Source organism: Spodoptera frugiperda, chromosome 14 (assembly GCF_023101765.2).
Source record: "Spodoptera frugiperda isolate SF20-4 chromosome 14, AGI-APGP_CSIRO_Sfru_2.0, whole genome shotgun sequence".
NCBI classification, from domain to species: Eukaryota; Metazoa; Arthropoda; class Insecta; order Lepidoptera; family Noctuidae; genus Spodoptera; species Spodoptera frugiperda.
In genome coordinates this window covers 4015900-4040334 of record NC_064225.1, presented here as the reverse complement: position 1 = coordinate 4040334, position 24435 = coordinate 4015900, and the positions used below count along the sequence as shown (strand labels likewise).

Genomic DNA, 24435 nt, shown 5'->3' with positions numbered 1-24435 from the left:
AATGTTTAGCATGCGTCAAAAATAAAACCTGAACCTACGAGACAGACAGAATGAAGAACAAACTACAACATATTTAAATGACTACTAAAAATATATGTACAAAACATCTACCGACCTCTTACCGAGTAGAAAGCATAATGCTATGTTGTTTACAACCACACGCTGAAGACGCGCCGACTCTTGAAAACAAGACGGTGCACCTCTTTGTTACTGTAACCAATAACAATGTTACCGCAACGCCCTCTATGTCACAGGCCATTGACTATGATAATGTACAGAGTTGAAACTCCTTTGAGCTATCTGAAAAACTTTCAGATCTAGAGTAGAATGCATTCTTACCAATTTTTTTACTATTCTATTCGTTAAAGCCGGGATTACACATTTGACTAAGAGCCGCCATACACGCACTGCACAAATAGTTAGTTATCCAGTATATTTTAGTCCTACCTACCGGGGCTCCGGCTCGAAAAGCAGGAGTAGGAATGGGGTGATTTTTAGTCAGTAAGAGTCTGACACTCCACACAGGCGACAGAAGTCCCCCGACTTGTAGATTTATTTAAAAAATTAAACAGTTATTTATTTATTTTCTTACGGAAGCAAATACTTTCAAAGATATATTGATTGGAAATGTATCGTGACGCCACTTCTAGGTACTCCTAAACTTTAAGCAGTCCATGTATGGCGGCCCTAAAGCGGGCAACGTCCTCTAATATGCCTGAAGCTTTTAAACTACATACGTTAACCCTACCTACCATTTTTCCTACCATACATGAAAGGAATTCCAAGCATGCAACCGAATCTCACAACTCGACTAGTTTCAAGCCATGCTAGATGCAACTTTTATTTTAAACCTTTCCCCACATTAGGATTTTTTCCTATGTCGTGGATGCGTTTACAAACCTACAAGTTCACACACACATGACACCCAGACCGGAAACAACAATTTGTGGATCATACCGGAGTGGAGTTGCTCCGTGCGGGAATCGAACCCGCTAAATGTTGCACGGCAGCCGGTTGTCCAGCCACCGCGACAACCGTGCAGTCAAATTCATGAGCAAGAAACTATAGAAAAGTTGACTATCTGTTCTATTCCTTCGTCTTTGCCAGCATGTTATGACATTAATATACATAACGAGATCGCGCAGTCTCGAACGCGGTCTAATTTAATTATTGTGCATGTGTAGTGTTGCGCCGCACTACAAGATTATGGTGGAAAGCTACTGGAACGCTCAGTGATAATGGAAGAACTTTGTGGAATATTAATATCTTCATGTTATTTTACGTGCCATAATGTGCACCTCTGCCTACCTCTTCGGGGATAAAAGGCGTGATGATGTACTGTACTGTACTGTTATTTTTTTTAAATAAAATTATACCACTGACGGCGCCGGTATAAAGAAGGCACACGGTCTACCTGATGTTAAGTGGTTACCGTGGCCTATGAACCCTTGCAACACATAATTAAAGTTTGGTATGATTATGAGTCAATCTGTTACTGAAAATAAATCTTCAATTTTATCGAATGCATTGTAATTTTTAATTTAACACGTTCCCTGCTCTTTTTGCTGTACTTTCCATTAACGACATAGACGAGGTGTTATAGGCCCTGTTCCGCACTTAATGTGTTAAGGTATTAGTACTATAGTGAAATTAATACTGGACATTAAAAAATATAATGTAATAGTTTCTACCAGCGGCTTCGTCGATCTTAGACAAGGAACCACCTTATACACTCTAAAGGGATTGGTAGACATCTTGAAGGTTGTGCGCAGCTCCGGAGAATTATTAAAACTTATCATAAATGTGTACCTTAAAATCATATCAGTCACTCTTACCATCACTCGGTTAAAAAAACAATCGATTCTTTCATTTTATCTGGAGACTTCTTCACACCCCGATAAGCACATAAGTCATCCCTGACTGATGCCGTACAGATGCGACAAGCATCAGTATGACGTGGAACGAGGTGAAGCGTGAAGCTCAAGACAGATCGCAATGGAAAACTTCTGTGGACGCTCTCTGCCCCCTCTAAGGAACACAGGATATTAAAACAAGTTAGTCAGGTCATTGATCCCTATGTCATACAGACACCTATGAAAGTCGAACTGCGAGTGTTGTATCACCCCTTGCTAGGGGTTATAGAGGACAAATGACAGATGTTGCATATAAATTGTAATATTCAGTGCAATCTGCTTGTGTATTAGTTTAAGCTAGCTTCTGCCAGGACTTCGCCCGCGTTACCGTGGTTTAAAATATATAATAAGCTGTATGTTAAGTTTGTATACCCATCAAAATCCGTTCAATAGTTTCAGCGTGATTGACGGACAAACGTCCAAAATTGGTGAACATATTAGTTTGTTATATTCTTAAACTAGCGACTCCGGCGCGGTTTCAGAAGCTGCACTGCTCGGCTTCCATTGATTGTAGCGTGATATTTTGTAGCATAGGCTACGGATAAGAACAAGATTTGCTGTTTGACCAGTAGTGTCATAGATTAGCACGTTCAAACAAACTCTTCAGCTTTATATAATAAAGCATATACGTATAGTATATACATATAATTATGAGATATTTATTATACAATAATAAGTACATTGTACATAAACTACTTGAACATTTAACTTAACTATCAAGAAGTTGAAATTAAGTTCTTAAATAAAAATATAATACTTATTTGTTCTTATTATTTAACTTTATCACAAGTAAAAAGATAAGCGTGTACTAATAAATAGTAAAAGAAAAATAACAATGCTTTATATTAGGATTACAAGTTCTCTCACTATTTACTTTGCAATTCGAGACTTATACTTAGTTCACTAATTCTTTGAAGTGTTCTTACGAATATGTTGAATTGAGAATCTTCCATAGGGCGATAACCTTCAAAGATATATTAATATGCTTGGCCCAATATCTTTCATTTGCCTATTTTGCAGGTGGCGAGCTGTTATTCAGCGTGGAGGACTAAGAGTGATTTTCTACCAGAGATGTGCTACATAGTTTAGTATCAGTGGAAACGGTCACAATAGTTTCACAGCTTAGCTATTATATCCCGCAGCATAGCTACATGTCATATATCTGTTGGAAAAGCACTCTAAAGGGAAGACCTTTATCCAGGAGTGGAATTCTTACGGCTTTTGATGATGATGATGATGATTCACCACTCTATATGTTACCGTCTTCGATTGCATGTTACTTTAAATAAAATTATTTCAACCGTTCCTAAAAATAAATCTACCATATTTGTTTGAAACCAATGCTTTTATCCGTTCGTTTATAAGAACAAGAACAACACACATATTTTTTCTTTTTTATGCCCTAAAAGTCAAAGTTCTACACAACAACTTACTTTAAGCCTAAACAAAAACTTAAGGATATAGGTTCAGAAGTTTACGGAATACTTTTTTACAATTTAATGCTAAGACAAACTTAGGATAACAATACACTTTTTTAAGGGGGAAAATTCATCCAATGACTTTTCCCACTTTGGGCTAGGCGAGAGGGAGTGTCAAACTCCTACTGCATAGCTCTCCCACACTTAAATGATCATGTATCATATTCAATTGTCTAATCTCCAATTTACATAATATTACACATACCTAGGGAAGAAAAGTCTACATATATGCGATGCCCTTGGCAACAATTGAATAGGTAATACTACAATTTATTTTAAAAATCTTCCCTGCTTACGTAATACGCTTATACAAACTTTTTGGTCCTTACGTACGCAATACGTAAGTCTTTTGACTCTCTAATTGAGTTTCTTGGCTCACAAGACGTAGGTAAGCGTCGTTACGAAATAAAACGGAATCCAATAGAATAATAACGAGAAACGTGTTTTTTAACGAAAACGAAAACATGGATATTTATAAAACTACAAAGGGAACAACTAAATAGGAATTTGGAACACGTTTTACTTTCTTTTTTCATCTTTTTCTTATTAAATTTGGTTTTTCTATTAGAAACTTTATTTTAATTTATATTAACTGTTTTATCTGTAGTTCAAGTTGCTGATATATGATAGTTGATGGATAACAAGTGACCAACGTAAACGTCACGTCTTTTATCCACGAAGGGGTAGGCAGAGGTGCAGATTACGGCACGTATTGCCACTATACAATGTACACCCACTTATCACCATGTTTGTTATAAGTCCCATGTGAAGTGAAGGAAAGTGAGCCTATTGCCATATCCTGGGCACAATTTCAGACTCCATGCTACTATTGAGAAATTTTCGAAAAACCGAAATATGCCCGGTAATACTTACTTAATACATTGTCCAACCCGAGACGCGTTGTCCGGCAGTCGCACTTCTGACCACTCGACCAACGGGGTAGATTATTAAATAATAAGTTACTATATTATTAAATAAACGTTTCTATCCTAAAATATAACATATTTATTCTGAAAACGTTATGGCGATATCATCCTAAAACCAACCCTTCTACACAGTTTACATAAAACGAAAAAAAAACGAAACCCAATAATAAATCGTCATAATTTTTAACGATGGGCCGGACATAATAACGATAACAGTGCACAAATACTGTCAAAATAACGGACTATAAAATTTTACGCAAGACATAACTCGTTACCGAATTGAAGTGCACAAAAACCGCGCGGAATGGTACGGACGAAAGTGGGTTAGAGAATTTTGGTTTTTGGTCCTATGGTACGGCAAAAAGGTGACACAAGTTTTGGTCCTTTGTCTCTGCGACTGAACCATTGTCGGTGCTAAATGGATTGATCGATGGCGTGTTTTATTTCTAAGACTGAAATACGATGGGCTTTTTCGGTTCTAAATTCTGGTGTGAGGGAAGTTTATTTGTAGTGTATGTGTTAATTTCGAGTGTTGAGAGAATGTATTATTTACGATAATATAGAAAAAAACACAGTTGTTTTTAGTTGCATTTGGGTGCAAGTTGCAGTGCTCTCTCATAATCTGGAAAAATTTTAACAATCAATTTAACTAGCTTGTTAAACGTTAAGATTATGGGAAATCCATACGCGAACATGACGCACCGTACGTTGGGATCTAAGGCTCATAGTACTAGGAGTAGACTGTCACCGTGTAAGTCTCTGTCAATTATACAGTCCTTTGGTCAGATGGTCGGTACTTAAGTAGGTATTAACAAAATGCATAATCATCTTTAGGGTGATTTTCAACCACAGATGTGCTGTGTGACCGTTTTCACAGATACTAAGCTATGTAGCTGTGTGAGGAAGACGCGTAGCTCGGGTATGCGATATGTCGATAGTAGGGAAGGCATCCATAGCACTATTCATAGCACGCATCTTTCCATATAAAAAACATAGCTTAGCTGAGTCTGTTACCACCAGTTTGTATTAATGAATATGATTACTGGAAGCCAAACGCATCCACAGCAACGTAGCATAGCACATCTCTGGCCGAAAAAATACCCTTACTCTGCCACCAATCCCAATACGATCCTCTTAAACTCTACAAGTAAGTCCATCAATGTTCACACAACCGTGGGATCCAAACTGCAGACAGTATTAAGACAACTCTATCATTTTTCCAAGAAATTCCATCAACTACACGCTCCTTGAATGAGCAAAATGTTTGCAGATCGAGCTGAAGTGAGGTTTAAACTTTAAAGAGATCGTCTATGCAAACTGCAGTGTAAGCTTTGTGTGTAGAAGGATTTATACATTAAAATGTATTAGTATTATACACGTAAACTTATGGGGTACTTAGTAATATGACGATTGCTGGGGATTCAGAGACTGTGAAGATCGGGAAGGGGGGTAATTGTACCTCCTGTAACCTCAAAAAAGAACACAAGCGTTGTTTCACGGTGGTGTACTCTGAAGCCGTGTTAACTCCGGTCGAGCCGTATTGAGTATGGGAGAACCCATGCGTGCCGAAGCGTGGCTCTCCCACGGTCAAAACATTTATTACGTAATTGCTTTTCATTACGTGTTTATCTCCAAATATACTTTGTTAAAATAATAATATATTAGAGATTATTTAATCAAAACAATTACTTAATTAACTTATCAATATTGCTTGATACTCAGCAAACATCATAATTTGCTTGTCACAAATAAAATACTCGCTTACAAAACAAAATATATTTTTTGATTCATAAAGTAAATAATATAGTTAAGTTATCATCGCATAAAAACAAATATATATTTTTGAGCCATAAATAAAAATTCACGGTATTTATTTGTTTGCATTTTTTATTTTATACCTGTCAATATTATTTTATTTTTATGACAACACGTTGATTCGACATTTATTTTAAAGTTTTATACGAGTATTTCGCACGATTTCTGCCGAGTGACATTCCGACATTTATTTATCTTTGTCTTATTTATGACTGGCCATAAATGTAATATTTATGTAAGATGATTTATTCATGTTTTATTGTTAAATATGGATTTTAAAAGGTGTTTAATTGTTATATTATGTTTTTATTTATTTATTTTATAATGAATACGTCATCCGTAAAGCATTGCTGACGTCACAATATGTACATGAGGATCATACTTTTCCATCAAAAAATATCTTAATTTTATCATCAAGTATCGTCAATTGTCAAGAGTATGAGAGCCAGGCTTCAGCACGAATGGGCCGGCTCGACAGGAGTGATACCACGTCCTCACAGAAAACCGACGTGAAATAACGCTTGCGTTGTGTGAATGAGGTTAAATTACCCTCCTTCCCAATCTTCCCAATCCCCGATTCCTCAACAACCCTTAAATTCCTAACCCCCAAAAGGCCGGCAACGCACTTGTAACGCCTCTGATGTTTCAAGTGTCCATGGGCGGTGGCGATTGCTTACCATCAGGTGATCCGTCTGCTCGTTTACCGACTTATTCCATAAAAAAACGTAAAGCGAGTAAAACCATATGTGTAGTATAAATATATTCACTCAATCAGTTCGTCCCAGACAGAACAGAACGTCTGTAGGTCATGTACCTTTGTTGTATAACGCAAACTGTGAAGATAAAAGACTAAACTCCTTTCAAGTACTTTGAGATATTTTACATAGGTACCGTACTTAAATGTTTTACGTTGAACGATTTTGTTGGATTTCTTTTTTAATCTTTAAAGAGCAGGTAAATGGAATAGGTTTAGGTATTAAAAGTACAGCGACTTTTCACCAGTAATTTGTATGTTTTTCCATCAGAAATGTGCTATGTAGCTGTGCTACGAAGATGTAGCAGTTGGGCTGTGAAACTATGTGACCATTTCCATTGATACTAAACTATGTAGCTGTGCTAGGAAGATGCGCAGCTCGAGTATACGATGTATCGATAGTAGGGAAGCCATCCATAACACGCATCTTTTCATATAAAAACTGTAGCTGAGTCCGATTCCACCAGTGCTATGTGTACCAATGAATATGATTAGTGGAAGCCAAACGAATCCACAGCAACGTAACATAGCATAATATCTTTGGTGGAAAAGCAACCTTATTATTTTAATACAGCGAATCCAATTCGAAGTATCATAATCATAATCGAAATAAAATTTCTACTCAGAAATTAAACCCATGATTGAAAACCACACAATATTTTTTCCATTGACTTCTCCCACCTTGGATGAGGCGAGAGGGAGTGTCAGACTCTTACTGACTAAAAACCACCCCGTTCCTACTCCTGCTTTGAACTGGAGCCCCGGTAAACCCGCTAGGTAGTCCGCAGCTCCGGGGTAGTCCGCAGCTCGACTTTTAAACCACACCCACTTTAACTCTACAATTACACTTTAAAACAACATAGCAACGAAATACCCAGTAACTAAAAACCGAAAGACCTAAATTAATGAATACATACAAAACCTCTAACGCACACAGTGCTCGAATAAATGTTTTTTGTCTAACACGAGTAATAACGAGTAATTTCAAAAACTTTCCACCCAATTAGAATACACAAAATATCCATTACAAAAAATAGGTCCGTGTACACATATGTATATGTATTTATGTATGTACATTTTTTCCACGGCCTCGCTTCATCTGGCCCACTGTGTTGAACATTACAGCTGGGAAATACTGTATTTTTTGGTGAAATTTTTGTTTAAGTAATATGATAAAAATGTTAGCTATGTGGAAGAAAAATAGGTTAAATAAGCGAGATATCTTTTTTTACCGGCACGCCTTTAATCCCCGAAGGCCGGAAAGTGTAGGCAGAGGTGCACATTATGGCATGTAATGCCACTGTATAGTGTGTCTACACCCACTGTTCACCGAAAGAGCCCGGCAATTCTTTGCCCGACGTGGGAATATAACCTGAGACCCCTTGCCTGGCATTAATAAAATTAGTAGCAGTGCGACAATCGCCGCGTCGTGTGTCGCGTAATGCTGCTCATGAATATGAGCCTCTAGCATGGCTTGAAACTAGTCGAGTTCCTCGTCAAAAGATTACGTGAGTAAGCCGATAACATAATAATTAATAAAATTAGTGTGTCTGTTTGTAATATTGACATAACCACTTTTTACTACATTTCCAATAATATATTTTACAACTTTTGTCTGTCTGTCTGTCTGTTCCGGCTAATCTCTGAAAGGGCTAACCAATTTTGACGGGATATTGATAGGTACCTATTGTACTGAGGAGTAACTTAGGCTACTTTTATTAGTCACAAAGTCCTTAACCCCCTAAGCAAAGCTGCAGGCATCAGCAAGTCTTCCAAAACAAAATTCTCAAGACATAACCCTCTTCATAGACACATATATTTAATTTAAATCTGTTCACAAGTTTGTAGTCGAACTAATAAATGAGATAACAAGTACTGCTTGCTTGTTAACTCATTAGTCGCTAATTAAAACTTTACTGATGGGATTATTAAGGTTACATACACGTTCGCTGCAAATAGATGTAAGGAGGGTTTACATGGTAACATGCTGTTTAGATTTTTTTAATATGGCTCAGAATTTGAAGTCGCCCGCTTCTCATATATGAGGTTTTGAAACCTATGTGACTTTTTCGCGTTAAGGTACCCGTCCACAGGCCCGCATCGTACGCAACGGATTTTAGTTTGTCTTGTATAGAAACTCTTACAACTGCGTCCACTGATTCGCATCGTTCAGACCGTATCATCGGCAATACGACATGCGATGCGTACTGATGACGTCATATGGAATGCGTACAATGCGGGCCTGTGGACGATTACCTTTATATGTACTTTCTAAGATTATTTAGATACCACTGACTAAAAGTAAAGGAAGGCGTCGTATAGAAACCTTTTTTTTGAGGGGGGAAAATCATCCAATGACTTCACCCGTCTTATGCGTGGCGAGAGGGAGTGTCAAACTCTTGCTGACTAAAAACCACCCTGTTCCTACTCCTGCTATTCGAGCCGGAGCCTCGGTAACCCGCTAGGCAGTTCACATAAGCACTAAGCATCGGTACTAACACATGTTACTTTTATGTGCATTTCGCGACTGTAAAGACGCAGACGCGTGACAGCATCGCTGCAGCAAGTCACCGTGTGGGGAAGGGGCCTTAGGTACATTAATAAATCGAATATAATCTCCTTCCATGTAAACTCTGTCTTAATCTTGTTGTGTAAGACATTACAGGAAATTTATTATTGATTCAATTAATGTTTGAAGTTAATACTTAAAGGCTGCGATATGTTATCAGATAGTTTGAAAAGGCCTGCGGGAGACGTTCGTTTAATATTCAATCTTTTGACTGTAAACTTTAAGTGTAATTTAGATTAAGTTATAAAATGAGAAAGTGAGTTATAATCTTCTTTTATACTGTGGCGATATGCGTATGACAAGTGACAGATGACAGATGACAGATTACTGTTGACAGAAGTCGCACATAGACAATCGGTGTGAAGAACAAATACACAAGTGAAGTTTTCATGCGAATAACTATGGATAGAAAATCCCAACGAACAACAGTTGCAGTGTCTAGTGGAAACGGACTCAGCTAGGCAATTTTTTTATATGGAAAGATGCGTCCTATGAATTTATGCTATGGATGTGTGCTATGGCTGACTTCCTACTATCCATACATCGCAAACTCGAGCTGCGCACCTTCCTCGCACAGCTACATAGCGTAGTATAGTTGAAAACGGCACATAGGTTCACAGCTTAACTATTATATCCTCATATAATTGCTACATAGCACATCGCTGATGGAAAAACACTCTTATCCTTGGAAAAATCCGCTCTTCTTCGTAGTATAGCAGAGTTTCGTTGGAATGCACCCTGATCCTTAAATAAATCCGCTCAACTCATATATTGCTACATTTTCATACACGAATGAACAACAATTCCAAATTAATGCAAATAACCAAACATCTCTTCAATTTTGAACTTTAAAAACAAAATCGTAAAGTAACAGATTTATTTAGCAAAAGAAATAAAATGTCAGTATCAACCTGAGAACGTATGTACGTATTAAACAATGCATCCACATTACAGAGTCAACAAATGGAAATTTCCGTCATCCTGTTAGCTCGGGCGTTCAATATTTCCATAAGGGGAACGTTATTCTGGTAACACACGATATACTGCTTATGCTCATCAATAGATAATCGTGCGAGTTATTGTCGTGTGCGATAAAATAAGATGAGTGAAAATGATTATATTTTATTTGTGGCGTTAAGTGTTCGCTAAAGCGCTCCAACCCAGTAACTTGATTAAACCTGAAATTTGAACTTTAAATCGTATATCGTATGATATATTTCATAACGTCAATACAAAAAAAGCCGACGATGGGTGGCCAGCGCGCAGTCAGCGCGCCGTAAGCACGCTGGCAGCTAACGGTAGCCACAATTTGAAACCACGTAGTATGTGTTTTGACCTTCAGTCTTTACTTAATATTATAAATGCGAAAATATGTTTGTTTTTCCTTCTATCACAAATGAAGAGTTTATAGTCTGAGTAACAAATGCCTTTATGACATACCTGTTACAAAATTAAAATCTGTTTGATTTGGGCCTCAGACAAAACCATGTATATATTATATATTAGTGTGTTCACCTCGATTTCCGAATATAAAACAAAATTCCATTTATTACGGCTATAAAACATTCAAACAATATTTTCTACAACCACGATTCTAACCATAATAGACCTCAAAACTTTGCATTTACTTCGGCGGAACATTTCTCGCAATATTTGCTATGTAGTCCTAGTAGAACGCGCGGTGTTGTCTTACATAGCGTTTTATTTGTATACTAATGTACCCATTTGAGGATATTATGTGTAGGTGTATACTGTATATGTTGTGTGACGAATTTTAATAGAACCGCTAGACTGTTTGGTAAAGTAAATGTAACTTAATATGTACGTCGTAGGTACTAAATCTCATATTACTTGCATTTTTTTTTTTAAACATTGCCCCACACTAGGATTTTCTCCTGTGTCGTGGGTGCGTTAACAAACATACAACAATTTGTGGATCACACTCACACTCCGTGCGGAGCAACTCTTTGTGTGATTTGGGAATCGAACCCGCTACCCGTTGCGCGGCAGCCAGTTGCCCAGCCACCGCACCAACCGTGCAGTCATCTTTAGACGTGGTTATAAACATGTGACATAAATTCTTTACCATCATATTACAAATTCTTTGCATTCAGTCAACCTTCCCTAGCCACGTATCTATTCCATCAGCTTACTATGTTAGTATACAGACAGTACGTTGGCAACATGGCGTTTCCCAGTTAACCAGAACATCGACGGGCGGCACCATGTCGAGCTAAACTACGACCTGGCACCGATATTGTAGCGACACGAAAACATTTTGGAAATATAGGAAGCTATGTGCTGAATTCAGTTTTAAAAGGGAATATTAGTTGTGGTCTGTCTTGAAAAGGTAAGTAAAGGTATGTTATGTTAGACAAATTACAACTGATCATTAAAGAAATCCATCAATCATCAATTTAAGTGTGGGAGAGCCATGCTTCGGCACGAATGGACCGGCTCGACCGGAGTGATACCACGGCCTCCCAGAAAACCGACGTGAAACAACGCTTGCGTTGTGTTTCGTTGTGTGATTGAGGTTACTGGAGGCCCAATTCCCCCCTTCCCAATCGTCCCCATCCCCATTCCCGAACAACAACCCTTAAATTCCTAACTCCCAAAAAGCCGGTAACGCACTTGTAAAGCCTCTGGTGCTTCAAGTGTCCATGGGCGGCGGTGATTACTTACCATCAGGTAATACGTCTGCTCGATTACCGGCATTTTTCATAAAAAAATCAAATTCTTCGTCGTCATACTCTAAGACGTTGATGATGACGATGATACCTTTATTTAACACATCACATCAACAGCCTATAAGTGGCCACTGCTGACCAAAGACCTCTTCTCACTGAGACGAGGTTTGAGCATTAATCATCACGCTTGCTCAATGCGGGTTGGCGATTACAAACTTATAATAAGCAATAATTATAAGCCCAGGTTTCCTCACGATGTTCTCCTTTACCGTTTGTCAGTGTTAAATCTAAATAATCTTAGAAAGTATATAACTCAGAAAAAGTCGCGTTGGTACTTGCCGTCGGTAGGTTTCGAGCATGCATACATTCCTTTTATTTAACATTATGATTTAAAAATCGATTGTTACAAACGTGTGCTGTTTTGATCCCGGCAAGAAATTGACATTTGAATGAACTGTATATATTGATTCCTGTTCTAAGCCCAATGTACATATAGATATAGAACTTATATCTCTGAACAAACACAAGACAGAATAAAAGCATACATACATCAAGGTTTCGTTTTGTAAAAACGTCAATCCGTTGTTCGCCTCAAACCGCAAATCTATTCAGTATGAATATTTCAGTAAGACAAGGGAAATGTGTATAAAAAGCCTTCTTTAGACAAGAACGCAGAGAGCCTGTGGCGTCATCATAATATTAAAATATATGAGGTTGTTGAACCCACAAAAAGATATGAGGACCATGGATGTAGACAGTTAACTAGATGTGACATAATCGTTTGTCCTAGTTTTGCTTAACCTTTAAGTATGGACGTGGAGTCTCACAGGCTACTTAATGTTTACGTTTTCATAGTTTCGCCTATTTCCCCTCGCTCTCCGCGATTGAGCGGCTCAGTAGCTTTGGTTTTAGTTGCCAAGCTGCCAACGAGGGAGGAGGTTGCGTCGTCCGGTGAATATCACGTAAGTAATAACCATCAAAAAATTGACTGGAGCCTATCAGGCTACACGTCCATTGTTGTCATATAATATATTTTATAAAGGCGATTATGTTTGTTTCAGATTCTGTAGTACAAAATGTCAGAAATCAATAATGCCGGTACTTCTAAATCAAAACGACCGTCTACGGGTTGTGTTAAAAAATTTCGTGTCGTGATGAGGCTGACAAAAAATGTTCGGTTTACTCCAGTAGCCGTCGAACAAGGAGATGGCCCATGGTGTTGCTATATCGTGTCCTAGACTTGAGTGCCATGAAGCTGTGGAAAGAGGAGCTTTTCTAAAAAAACTAGCATGTGTGCTTGTAGTGCCTCATGTGCAAAGACGTGTTATAAATACACGTTTGCCAAGAGAACTGAGGTTTACTATGAATCGCGTTTTAGGTGATGATATGGTTACAGAAGGTGTCCAGGATCAAGAAACCATTCAAGGGTCCAGAAGAGCATGTAGAATCTGTCCCGCGAAAAAACATAGGATGACTATCTATGTTTGTGTTGGGTGCAAGAAACCTGTGTGTCTCCAATGTTCCAGACCTTTGTGCACTGACTGCCAATAAATTAGCGTTATTAGACTGTTGTCAATATTTTTTGTATTAGGTACCTGAAGTAGGTGTTTTGTGTTTTCGGTTCCTTGTTTATTATATTTTAAGAAAAAAAGACTAATTTTGTTATAGTAATTAGTTTGGCTGTTTTTAATAGCCAAACTGTAGCCTAAGTAAATTTTGATTTAAAAGTGCCATAATCTTAGATTTTTCACATTTCTATATTTTTTTAAATAAAAGTTGATTACATAAGCACGTTATTTCATTGCTAAACCCCTTACCTTCAATATCCAATCAGTTTTAAATCAACCTTATATCAAATTCTCAAAAAAAAAGTATGTGCATATAGGAGCCTGTGAGACTCCACGTCCGTAGTAGTGTTAAGAAAAAATTACGTCCATACTTAAAGGTTAAACAGTGACGCTGCATTTTTCTTTTGACGCACTTTCAAGTGGCTACGGGACACGTACTGTCTGTGATAAGGTGATAACGATCGACATTTAATCATCATTACAATTTATAGCTTGTGAAAGTCTACTGCCGATATATGGGCATCCTGGACATTTTCTGGAAAAGAGGGGTTTGCCATAATGTCCACCATGAGCAGGTGGATTGAAGATTGCATTTTAAAGGATCAGGTTAAACAGAGAGCGCCAATGCTTAGTCGCCATTGCTTAGTTAAAATTTCCTTTGTCGCCTCAGTATTTCTTTAGTCAGATAATATCACCTAAAGCCTTCTCCTAAGTCTGAGAAAAGCTTTGCTGTAAACCGCATCAAAAGCGAGTCAAGAGTCAGTCAATGTCAAACAGAGATCGTCCTGTATTTTGAAGTCGGTAAAAAAACTTTATTCGCCTAGTGCGAATAAAGTTTTTTTACCTAAACTTTTTTATCTAAACTTTTCTTATAAAACACATCTAGTTTCTCTATATCTCCGTTATATGCTAAGACTAAAAAGTTAATATATTCTGTACCAGGGGGTGTGTTATAGTTCTAATTGATGCGCACAAAAACTGGTTTGGACTATGACAGGGCAATACGGCTATTGCTATTAAGGTTTAATAGTAGAAAACATTAATAGTATTACGACTTTTACATTTCAAAGATGTAGAAAGACTATTTTTTCGCCTGTTGTGTTATGAATCCTGTGTTATTACGCGACGAGATTTTTTGTTAGATGTTTCTTTTTATGGTATACGTCGGTAAACGAGCAGACGAGTCACCTGATTGTAAGCTATCGCCGCCGCCCATGGACATCCAAAACACCAGAGGCGTTACAAGTGCGTCAGCGGCCTTTTAGGAGTTAGAAATTTAAGGGTTGTTGGAAAATCGAAACTTGAAGGAAGATTGAGGATGAGTAATTGGGCCTCAAGTAACCTCACTTACTCAACGAAACCCAACGCAAGCTGTTTTCTGTTTGGCCGTGGTATGACTCCGGTCGAGGCGGCTTATTCGTGCCAAAGCATGGCTCTCTCACACACTTTACCTACACGAAACATTGGATATGAAACCTTATATTTAAGAGTCGCCGTTCCTAACGCACGACTAGTCAGTAACGCAATCAGACAGAGTATATACGAAAAATACACACAAAAATACAGCTTAATAACGCTACCATTCACACCAGAAAGGTGAATTACATTTACCCGACCGAACCAGCCAGTAATACACGCATTCATCAAAATATTACTTATCATTATATTTTCCACATATTTTCAAAACAAAAGTATCCCATCAATCACTGTCAACCAGAAACGTGTGTTTGTTACAAACAAAAATGGGTTTTAAAAGGTTTTCTTTGCCTCCAAATGTATGAAACGCACATCAAGATATACCTACCAATATAAACTAAACTCTCAACTTTATCAACTTTGATAGAATTGAGAGGTCAACTTAGATTGGTTAGTTAATTCAGCTGTACCGTTTCGTCTATTAAATTATTAAAATTTTCTGTGTATGTTCTTAGAAATAAAGGCATGTTTTCGTGCGGTCCGTTTAAATGTACTCTGTCTTCTTTCGGCTCAAGAAAATATGTTCTTGGCGTACTTATTAGGTTTTTTTCTTTTAGCCTTAATGTATTTGAGCTCTGAAGAACGTTATCAATCATTTTCTTGGCTGAAAATATGTGAATTTTAATGTGGCTTTTGGCTTTTTTTTCTTGCGTAATGGTCCTTAGACAATATTTGTGTATAATGCGATGTGAACGTGATGTTAATCTTATTCTACTCTGAAATTATGATTCGATGTAGCATCTTAGACATAAATTATATTTTTTGGAAATAAACTTAAATATTTTACTTCAAGTACTTTGAACCGAGATGCAGTCTACCTAGCAGGTTTACTGAGGCTCCGGCTTGTAAAGCAGGAGTAAGAACGGGGTAGTTTTTAATCAGAAAGAGGCTGACACTCCCTTTGGCCTCGCCCAAAGTGGGAGAAGTCATTGGATATTTTCCCCCCTTAAAAAGCCCCTACATCAACCATTATGTACATTAAAAAAAATATACCAATTAAATCATAAATGTCAACAAATAAAGAAATAAATAATACTCTGTCAGTCTATCCATCAGTAAAGCTAGCTCGTTTCAAAGTCTACCTTCGAATGTAGAAGAACGAGCAAAAGAACTCCATTCGTTTATTCTTTTAAAGGAACATCCAAATCCAAATATCATGTTCCATACATAACGAGAATAACAAACAAAGAAAATACATAAAACACTATCCACACTCCAGTTATCCTTCGCTAAAAACTTCACCGATTATTCGAATCCTTATAAAACAGTAGTTCGCAGGTGCTCTCCAATCCACTTGACAAATTGCTTCAGACAGTTTAGTCACTAGCGAAACTAGCTTTTGTTTTTGACTCTTTAGATTGTTAGCTAGTATGATTGTGAATGAAGTTATTTGTGGTTGGATTAAAGTGGGTGATTTTTTTATTGTATAAGCCGGTAAACGAGCAAACGGATCACCTGATGGTAAGATATCGCCGCCGCCCATGGACACCAGAAACACCAGAGGCGTTACAAGTGCGTTGCCAGCCTTTTGGTTTGGAATTTAAGGGTTGTTGGGGAATCGGGGATTGGGAAGATTGGGAAAAGGGGTAATTGGGTCTCTAGTAACCTCACTCACACAACGCAAGCGTTGTTTCACGTCAGTTTTCTGTGAGGCCGTGGTATCACTCTGGTCGAGCCGGCCCATTCGTGCTGAAGCATGGCTCTCACACACTTAAACGATAATTAGGCGAAGTTTAACATCGCATAATACTTTACCCACCTCTTTTAAACCTTGAATATCCTCTGTACCGAACGACTCAATACAATCCTGCTACTAAAATAACAATGTCACACGAAACATTGTAACTTGGGCGTCAAATCGTTGAACCACAAAAAATGTGTCGAATCTCCTCTTTCAATATACGGAGTGCCAATAAAAAGGACATAGAATAGTTCAATAAAAGGATATCATACAAAAAGGTAATCTATAACTCGCCTTTCGTGTACTGTGGGTAGATATTGTGGTACAGGATGTGTTTCTCTGATACAAACGAAATTGTATTACTATTTTAAGTTCCTACTAAATTGTTGCGTTAATTGAGGAGTTAAGTGAAAGCCATGCTTCAGCACGAATGGGCCGGCTCGATCGGAGTGATACCACAGAAAACCGACGTGAAACAACACTTGCGTTGTGTTTCGTTGTGTGAGTGAGGTTACCGGAGGCCCAGTTATCCCCCTTCCCTATCTTCTCAATCCCCGATTCCCCAACAACCCTTAAATTCCTAACCGCCGAAAACGCACTTGTAACGCCTCTGGTGTTTCAAGTGTCCATAGGCTGCGGCGATTGCTTACCATCAGGTGATCCGTCTGCTCATTTACCGGCTTGTTCCATAAAAAAACCTTAACCAGCTCTTCAAGGAGTAAAAAGATGTGAAATATATTAACATTAGACTTACTTATATTCATAGTTTAGCACAAAGCAACAAAGTTACGCTTTAAAAAATCCAAAACATATTTCACTTAGCACTAACAAATAGCTACAAGAACCTTTTTAAAAACCTTTTTCGCTACAAAACCCCTTTTTGGCAACAAAACCTCTTTTTGGCAACAAAAAAGAGATAGACCATTTTACGCAGCCTGTATACACTGAGCTATTTGGTAAATAACAGTTCGTTTCACACATCGAACCATTAATACTTTCACGTGAAATATTTCAATTGCAGGGATCAAAGGATTGGGCGAGATTTAGTTTTTGTTTGGTCCTCTTAACCGTTTTTATGTTTTACCCCACCCAACCTCTGTCGTTTGAAAGTTTCAAAAAATAGGCTGGGTTTTCGATAAACGTATTTTTTTGTAAAATGTGTCGTATGTGTTTTTGAGACTTGTCTCTATATACTTAATTCGTACAATGTCGTAGTGGTCCGGAGGTTTAAGATGCCCGCTTCTCACGCAGGGGGGGTTAGAAACCTGCCAACGGCAAGTACCAATCATCGTGAGGAAAATATTTTTTATGACGTGATAGTAAGCAATCGACTCCGCCCGTGGGTATTCGAAACACTAGACGCATTACACGTGTGTTGCCGGTCTTCTGCGGGTTAAAAATTTAAGGGTTGTTGGGAAATCGGGGAATGGGAAGATAGGGAATGAGAGTAATTAGACCTCCGGTAACCTCACTCACACAACGAAGCACAAACGCAAAAGTTGTTTCACGTCAATTTTTTGTGAGGCCGTGGTATTACTCCGGTCGAGCCAGTCCAATCGGGCCGAAGCATGACTCTTCCACAATTGTAAATGTAGTATTGTATTGTGTATTTGCCATATAAAATTAATAATAAGTATTGTGAATGAATGTGAATATAAAATAAAAACATTCTCACCAAAAACATAACCGTGTTTTTCATTTACCTTTGTACTTACATATATCACGAATAAACCAAATATTGTAAATTCTTTACATTATACTTACTTTACAGATGTGTATTTGTGTAGGTGGCGCCACTATAGAATTTAATATCACAATATCTGTACACCCCACGTACATTTCTCAATAGCTATTGTTTTGAATGAAACGGAGGTATAAATATTACAATCCTACTTATATTATAACTGCGAAAATTAGTAAGGGTGTATTTTTATGATATTACCTGATTGAGAACAATGAAACAACTGTGCTCTTCTCACACAAATTTCTGCCTTGCATAGGGAAACTGTGGAATGAGCTGCTGTCGGCGGTATTTCCGAACCGATGCGACCTTCAAACATTAAAGAAAAGAGCGTAATCCTTTTTAAAAACTGACAACGCACCTTGGACTCCTCTGGTGTTGCGGATGTCCAATGGCCAATTGGCAACGTTTTTTAATGTGCCACTTTCTAAGCGCTTATAATATCATAATATCTACATCTTTTTACTTATAATACCATTTGGCAGGGCCGTTTTTTGTATCACAGTGCACAATCGCATTATGGCATCTCCTCTTTGTTCTTGCTTCATGGTTGTTTTACACCTATTTCAGTACATACTTGAAAATTTAGAAAAATCTTCTTAATTTTTCGCTGGTGAAGCCACAATCTTCGGGCCCTTAGCTCAAATCAAGTTGAAGCTAAATCGTTCGTCAGTTTAATTAATCATCTTTGTTTACATCTTGCTGTTTGCGAGTGGGGTCCTTGCCCTGTGACGTACTGACGTCGTAGGATTAATGTTGCTACTTGTCAAGCTATTAGGGATTGGTTCTTTATGAAATCTTAGGCATATCGTTAATTTTAGTGCTCTAATACTTTCATACATTTTATAATAACTTTTGTGAGACATACAGACCGATCTGAATTAATTATGTTATCGGTCAGTAGTAGCGCAATAACCGCGTTTTGTGTCGCGGAATGCTGCTCATAAATATGAGCCCCTAGCATGACTTGAAACTAGTCGAGTTCCTCGTCAAACAGTTACGTGAGTAAGACGATAAGATAATCATTAATTCACACATTTTTCTATTAAATTGCGAATATGAGTCGTGGTGGCTCAGAGGTCTAAGACGTCCGCTTCTCATGTATTGTATGAGGTGGCGGGTTCGACACCTACCAATATGGTAGGTAACAATGTGACTTTTTCGGAGTTATATGTACTTTCTAAGATTATTTAGATACCATTGACAAACGGTGAAAGCAAATATCTTGAGAAAACCTGGGCTTATAATTTCTTATTATAAGTTTGAAATTGCGAAACTGCATTGAGCAAGCGTTGTGATTAATGCTCAAATCTTTTCCGTGTGAGAAGAGGCCTAAAGTCAGCATTGGCCACTTATAGGTTTTGATGAAATTGCGAAAAATTTTTATACATCAATAGCACACATCAACAACACGCATCTTTTCACATAAAAAAACATATCTTAATTGAACCCGTTTCCACCAGTGCTAAGCTATGTGTACCAATTAATATGATTGATGGAAGCCAAAAGCATCCACAGCAACGTAGCATAGCACATCTCTGGTAGAAAAGCACCCTTAATCTGCCCTCAATTCTAAAACAAAACAATATCACTCATCTGAACACACATATCATATCAAATTGGATTACGTACATTGCTTGTCTAAAGTTAGGCAGTCGCTAATCTAATTAGACATAACCTGACATGTATACTGTACATATCAAATGATTCAGACTGTGGTCCTTAGAGACGGTGTACGGAGTTTCTTGTGTGATTCTGTTGTGGAGAGTTTGTAAGAGATTTTTTTTTATTTCTTTAAAAGATTTTTATGAAAACTACTAGGAGAAAGCATGAATATATCATGACGTCATATCTCTTAATCCTTGATGTAGACAGAGATGCACATTACAACGTATCATCCATATTTCATGTAAAGAAAGTGAGAAGTAAAGACTTAAAATAAAACTTGTATCTCGCATACAATGTACTTAACAGCGAAAAAAATAGTCCCACGTTGGGCGCCAGTTTAGTATGTGCATTTAACAAAAAAAAATTTTTTCTCTCCTGGCAGCTCCGTTATTGACACCGTCTCATGCCTAATATCTAATATCGCAGCCTGCCAGTATATATTATGAAACCTCATTCACTACAGTACGGTTACAGAAACCGACTTTAACCTCCTTTTTCTTTTGGAAGTCGGTTTATATACTAAAATCTGCTACTACGTGCAACAAACTGAAAAACGCATCAAAATTGGTTAAGCTAATCGTACGGTAATCGCGGAGAAACATATGTAAACTGAAAACCACCTCCTTTTATAGTAGTCAGTTAAAAGTTAACTTATCAGTTTTTTCAATACACAAGCCTTCTTGCAAAGTCGAGTAACAACACATAAAATAATTCAAAACATTTTACATTACTTATCTAAAAATTTATTCAGAAAGTGTTCAAATAAAAACTAAACAACTACCTAGGGAGTTATTCAAATGCTTTATTGTTACTTAAATCATAGCTTACGTCTGGAATTCTAGATTCTACAAGAAATATTATCTTTTGTACTCTTTAAATGTAGCGTACTGCAACTCTTGCATTTGTTTTATATTATTTAAATTCTTGAGTTAAATGTTACGGTCTTGTTAGTTTATAAGTATGAGTGGCAATTGTGGAGTTTTAGATTTTATTTCCATACTAGCTTCTGCCAGCGGGTTCACCCGCGTTCCCGAATGTACCCCTCTTTCAATGTACTCGTTTCAAATTTCATCATGATCCTTTAATGATCCTTTCCTAACCGTTTTGACCTAATTGAATAACAAAGATACAATATACTAAACACATAAACTCACAAACTTTAGCATTCATAATATTATAGCACCATACTTAGGAACTGAGACCTAATACCCATATTTCGAGGGGGAAATCATTCAATTCATTTTCTGGCCATAGGCGAGGCGAGAGGTATTGTCAGACTCTTACTGAATAAAAATCACGCCGTTCCTACTCTTGCCTTTTGAGCCGAAGCCCCGGTAACCCGCTAAGTAGTCCGCAGCTCCGGATTAGGCATCAGCCCTAATGGGTCGTCTAGTGTACCATTTTTAATACATATAACTATATGAAATACTACATTCATAATTATTACTAGAATATCTTTATATCTTACTAGAAAATATTATTGCACAAACTCTATGCAATACATTTACAAACAAACAACTTGCATCAAAACTACTAAAGCCCATACATTGATATACCTTCTGAAACCACGTACTGTTGACAAATAGAAGCGAGAATCTATATTAATTGAGAGTTGGAGTATCAAAGAGTATCCTCCGAGCTATCGGGACCTAAGTCTCTCGGATAAGTTGCGATCCTCTGAGATATGTGTGTGTCTGCGCTGAGATGTGAGAGACTAGGATTTGTTGCGGTGGATAAGAAATGTATTTGTGTTTGTAGTTTATAGTTTGAGGAATTTTCGGTTGTTTTAATATTAGGGAATTAATATCCAAGTACAAGGTTTACTTCAAAAAACCTTTACTTGTATTATATTCTTGTACTGCTTCTCATGCATGGGGGCAAAAGTTCGAAACCTATCAACGGCAAGTACCAATGTTAATTTTTCAGATTTATATGTATTTCCGTGTTATATGTATGTACTGTCTAAGATTATTTAAACACCACTGACAAACGGTAAAGGCAAAGATCGTGAAGAAACCTCTTTTTTTTGAGGGGGAAAATCATCCAATGACTTTTCTCGCCTTGGGCGAGGGAAGTGAGGAAACCTCTAGGGTTAAAATTTCCGAACGAGCAAACATTCCGCATTCTCCGTGTGAGAAGAAGCCTTTGGTCAGCAGTTGCCACTTATAGGCTGTTAAAGTAAAAATAAATAAATAAGAATATTTATATAGAGTGTAATAAAGTAAACCTGCACCAGATTTGATATCTAACTTAATAATAAAGTTACAATTATCCTAATAGTCATTATTTGAAACGTTTACTAATATAGGTATTTTACTATTGTCACTTTAAAGTTGACACAGGTGTGGAATATTCAATTCATATCCACCATTCTTGAGTCCTGGGCGGTGTGAAGTCAAAGTAAATGATACAGAGCATGCATGGCGAGGATCCAAAATTTGTGCACACTTCACTCAAAACCATTGATGTATATTAAGCAGAAATGGGTATAGATAGTTTAAAGTCTTTTAGTATATAACCATAAAAAAGTAACGTTACGCCTTTTATCCCCGAAGGGGTAGGCAGAGGTGCACATTAAGGCACGTAATGCCGCTATACAATGTACACCCATTTTTCACCATTTGTGTTATAAGTCCCATGTAATAGGGGGTGAGCCTATTGCCATATACTGGGCACAATTACATACTCCGTGCAGTAGCACGGAGTATGGGATTGTGCCCAGATCAGTAGTACTGATCCTACCCAACATAAAACAATAATAACATAAAACAGCCCAGTAATACTTTGTCCGACCCGGGAATCGAAACCGAGACCCCTTGTCCGGCAGCCGCATTTGCGACCTCTGGACAAACGAGGCAGTCAAACATCACCCATAAAAACCGTACCATCGAAATATCTTGCAACCAAACTCGAACCACCATTGCACGCTCCACATATACAAATAATAAATCCTCACATTTTAAAGTATTCCATGTTTCTGAAATAAGTTTACAATGCTATAAAGGCAACCGGCATGCAATTCGTGCAGTTTTACTGGTTCTACCTATATACCGTATGGAGAAACCTCTTATGACTTAATTTAAACCACATATTTGTTATCATCTTGGCTGACAATATATGAAAAATTTGCGAAATAGGCCCGGTAAGTAAGACAAAAAGTGCATTATTCTCTTTGAGCTATTTTGAACACTCTGTACAAATACGGCTTATAACAGCCGCGGCGCATGTCCGTAACATTCCTAGACAACCTACAACATTACAGTGCTTCTGTGGTCAAGGAACATGGAGCTATTCATACAGAATTGAATACTTTTTTTATATTTTAATTATTTAATTTGTTTGAAAATTTATTTTTATTAATTTTCTGTTTTATTGCCGTACTCAGAGACCTTTAATGGACTAATACTAAAATAGTTTCATTTAAATCATACGAGTGATCTCCACATACAATAAATCCTCACATTTTAAAGTAACCATGTTTCTGAAATAAGTTTACAATGTTAAAGGCATTATGCTTATGTGGTGCTAGTACTACTTGTAGTTTCATTTAAATCATACGAGTGATCTCCACATACAATAAATCCTCACATTTTAAAGTATTCCATGTTTCTGAAATAAGTGAACAATGCTATAAAGGCAACCAGCATTGCAATTCGTGAGCTATTTTGAACAGTCTTTACTACGGTATTATAACAGCTGCGGCGCATGTCCGTAACATTGCTAGACAACCTACAACATTACAGTGCTTCTGTAGTCAAAGTACATTAGCTGTTCATATGAAATTGAATACTAGATTTATTTATTTAATTTGTTTGAAAATATGCTTTCTTTTCTCGTTGTAATATTTAGTTGTATTATGCTTATGTGGAATAGTACTATTGTAGTTTCATTTAAATCATACGAGTGATCTCCACATACAATAAATCCTCACATTTTAAAGTAGTCCATGTTTCTAAAATAAGTTTACAATGCTATAAAGGCAACCAGCATTCAATTCGTGCAGTTTTACTGGATATACCTATATCCCGTATGGAGAAACCTCTTATGACTTAATTTAAACCACATATTTGTTATCATCTTGGCTGACAATATACGAAAAATGATCGAAATAGGCCCAGTAAGGCAAAAAGTGCATTTTTCTCTTTGAGCTTATTTG

At 37.3% G+C, this 24435-nt stretch overlaps 2 long non-coding RNA genes across 2 annotated transcripts in view; one reads left to right on the top strand and one right to left on the bottom strand.

Moving 5' to 3' along the window:
* Positions 1–24435, bottom strand: part of LOC126911421 (uncharacterized) — a 369919-nt gene that overhangs the window by 84368 nt on the left and 261116 nt on the right. The window lies entirely within an intron of this gene.
* Positions 12946–13782, top strand: LOC126911424 (uncharacterized). The gene is made up of 2 exons (XR_007705976.1): positions 12946–13107; positions 13207–13782. It is a non-coding gene; the product is annotated as an uncharacterized LOC126911424 (long non-coding RNA).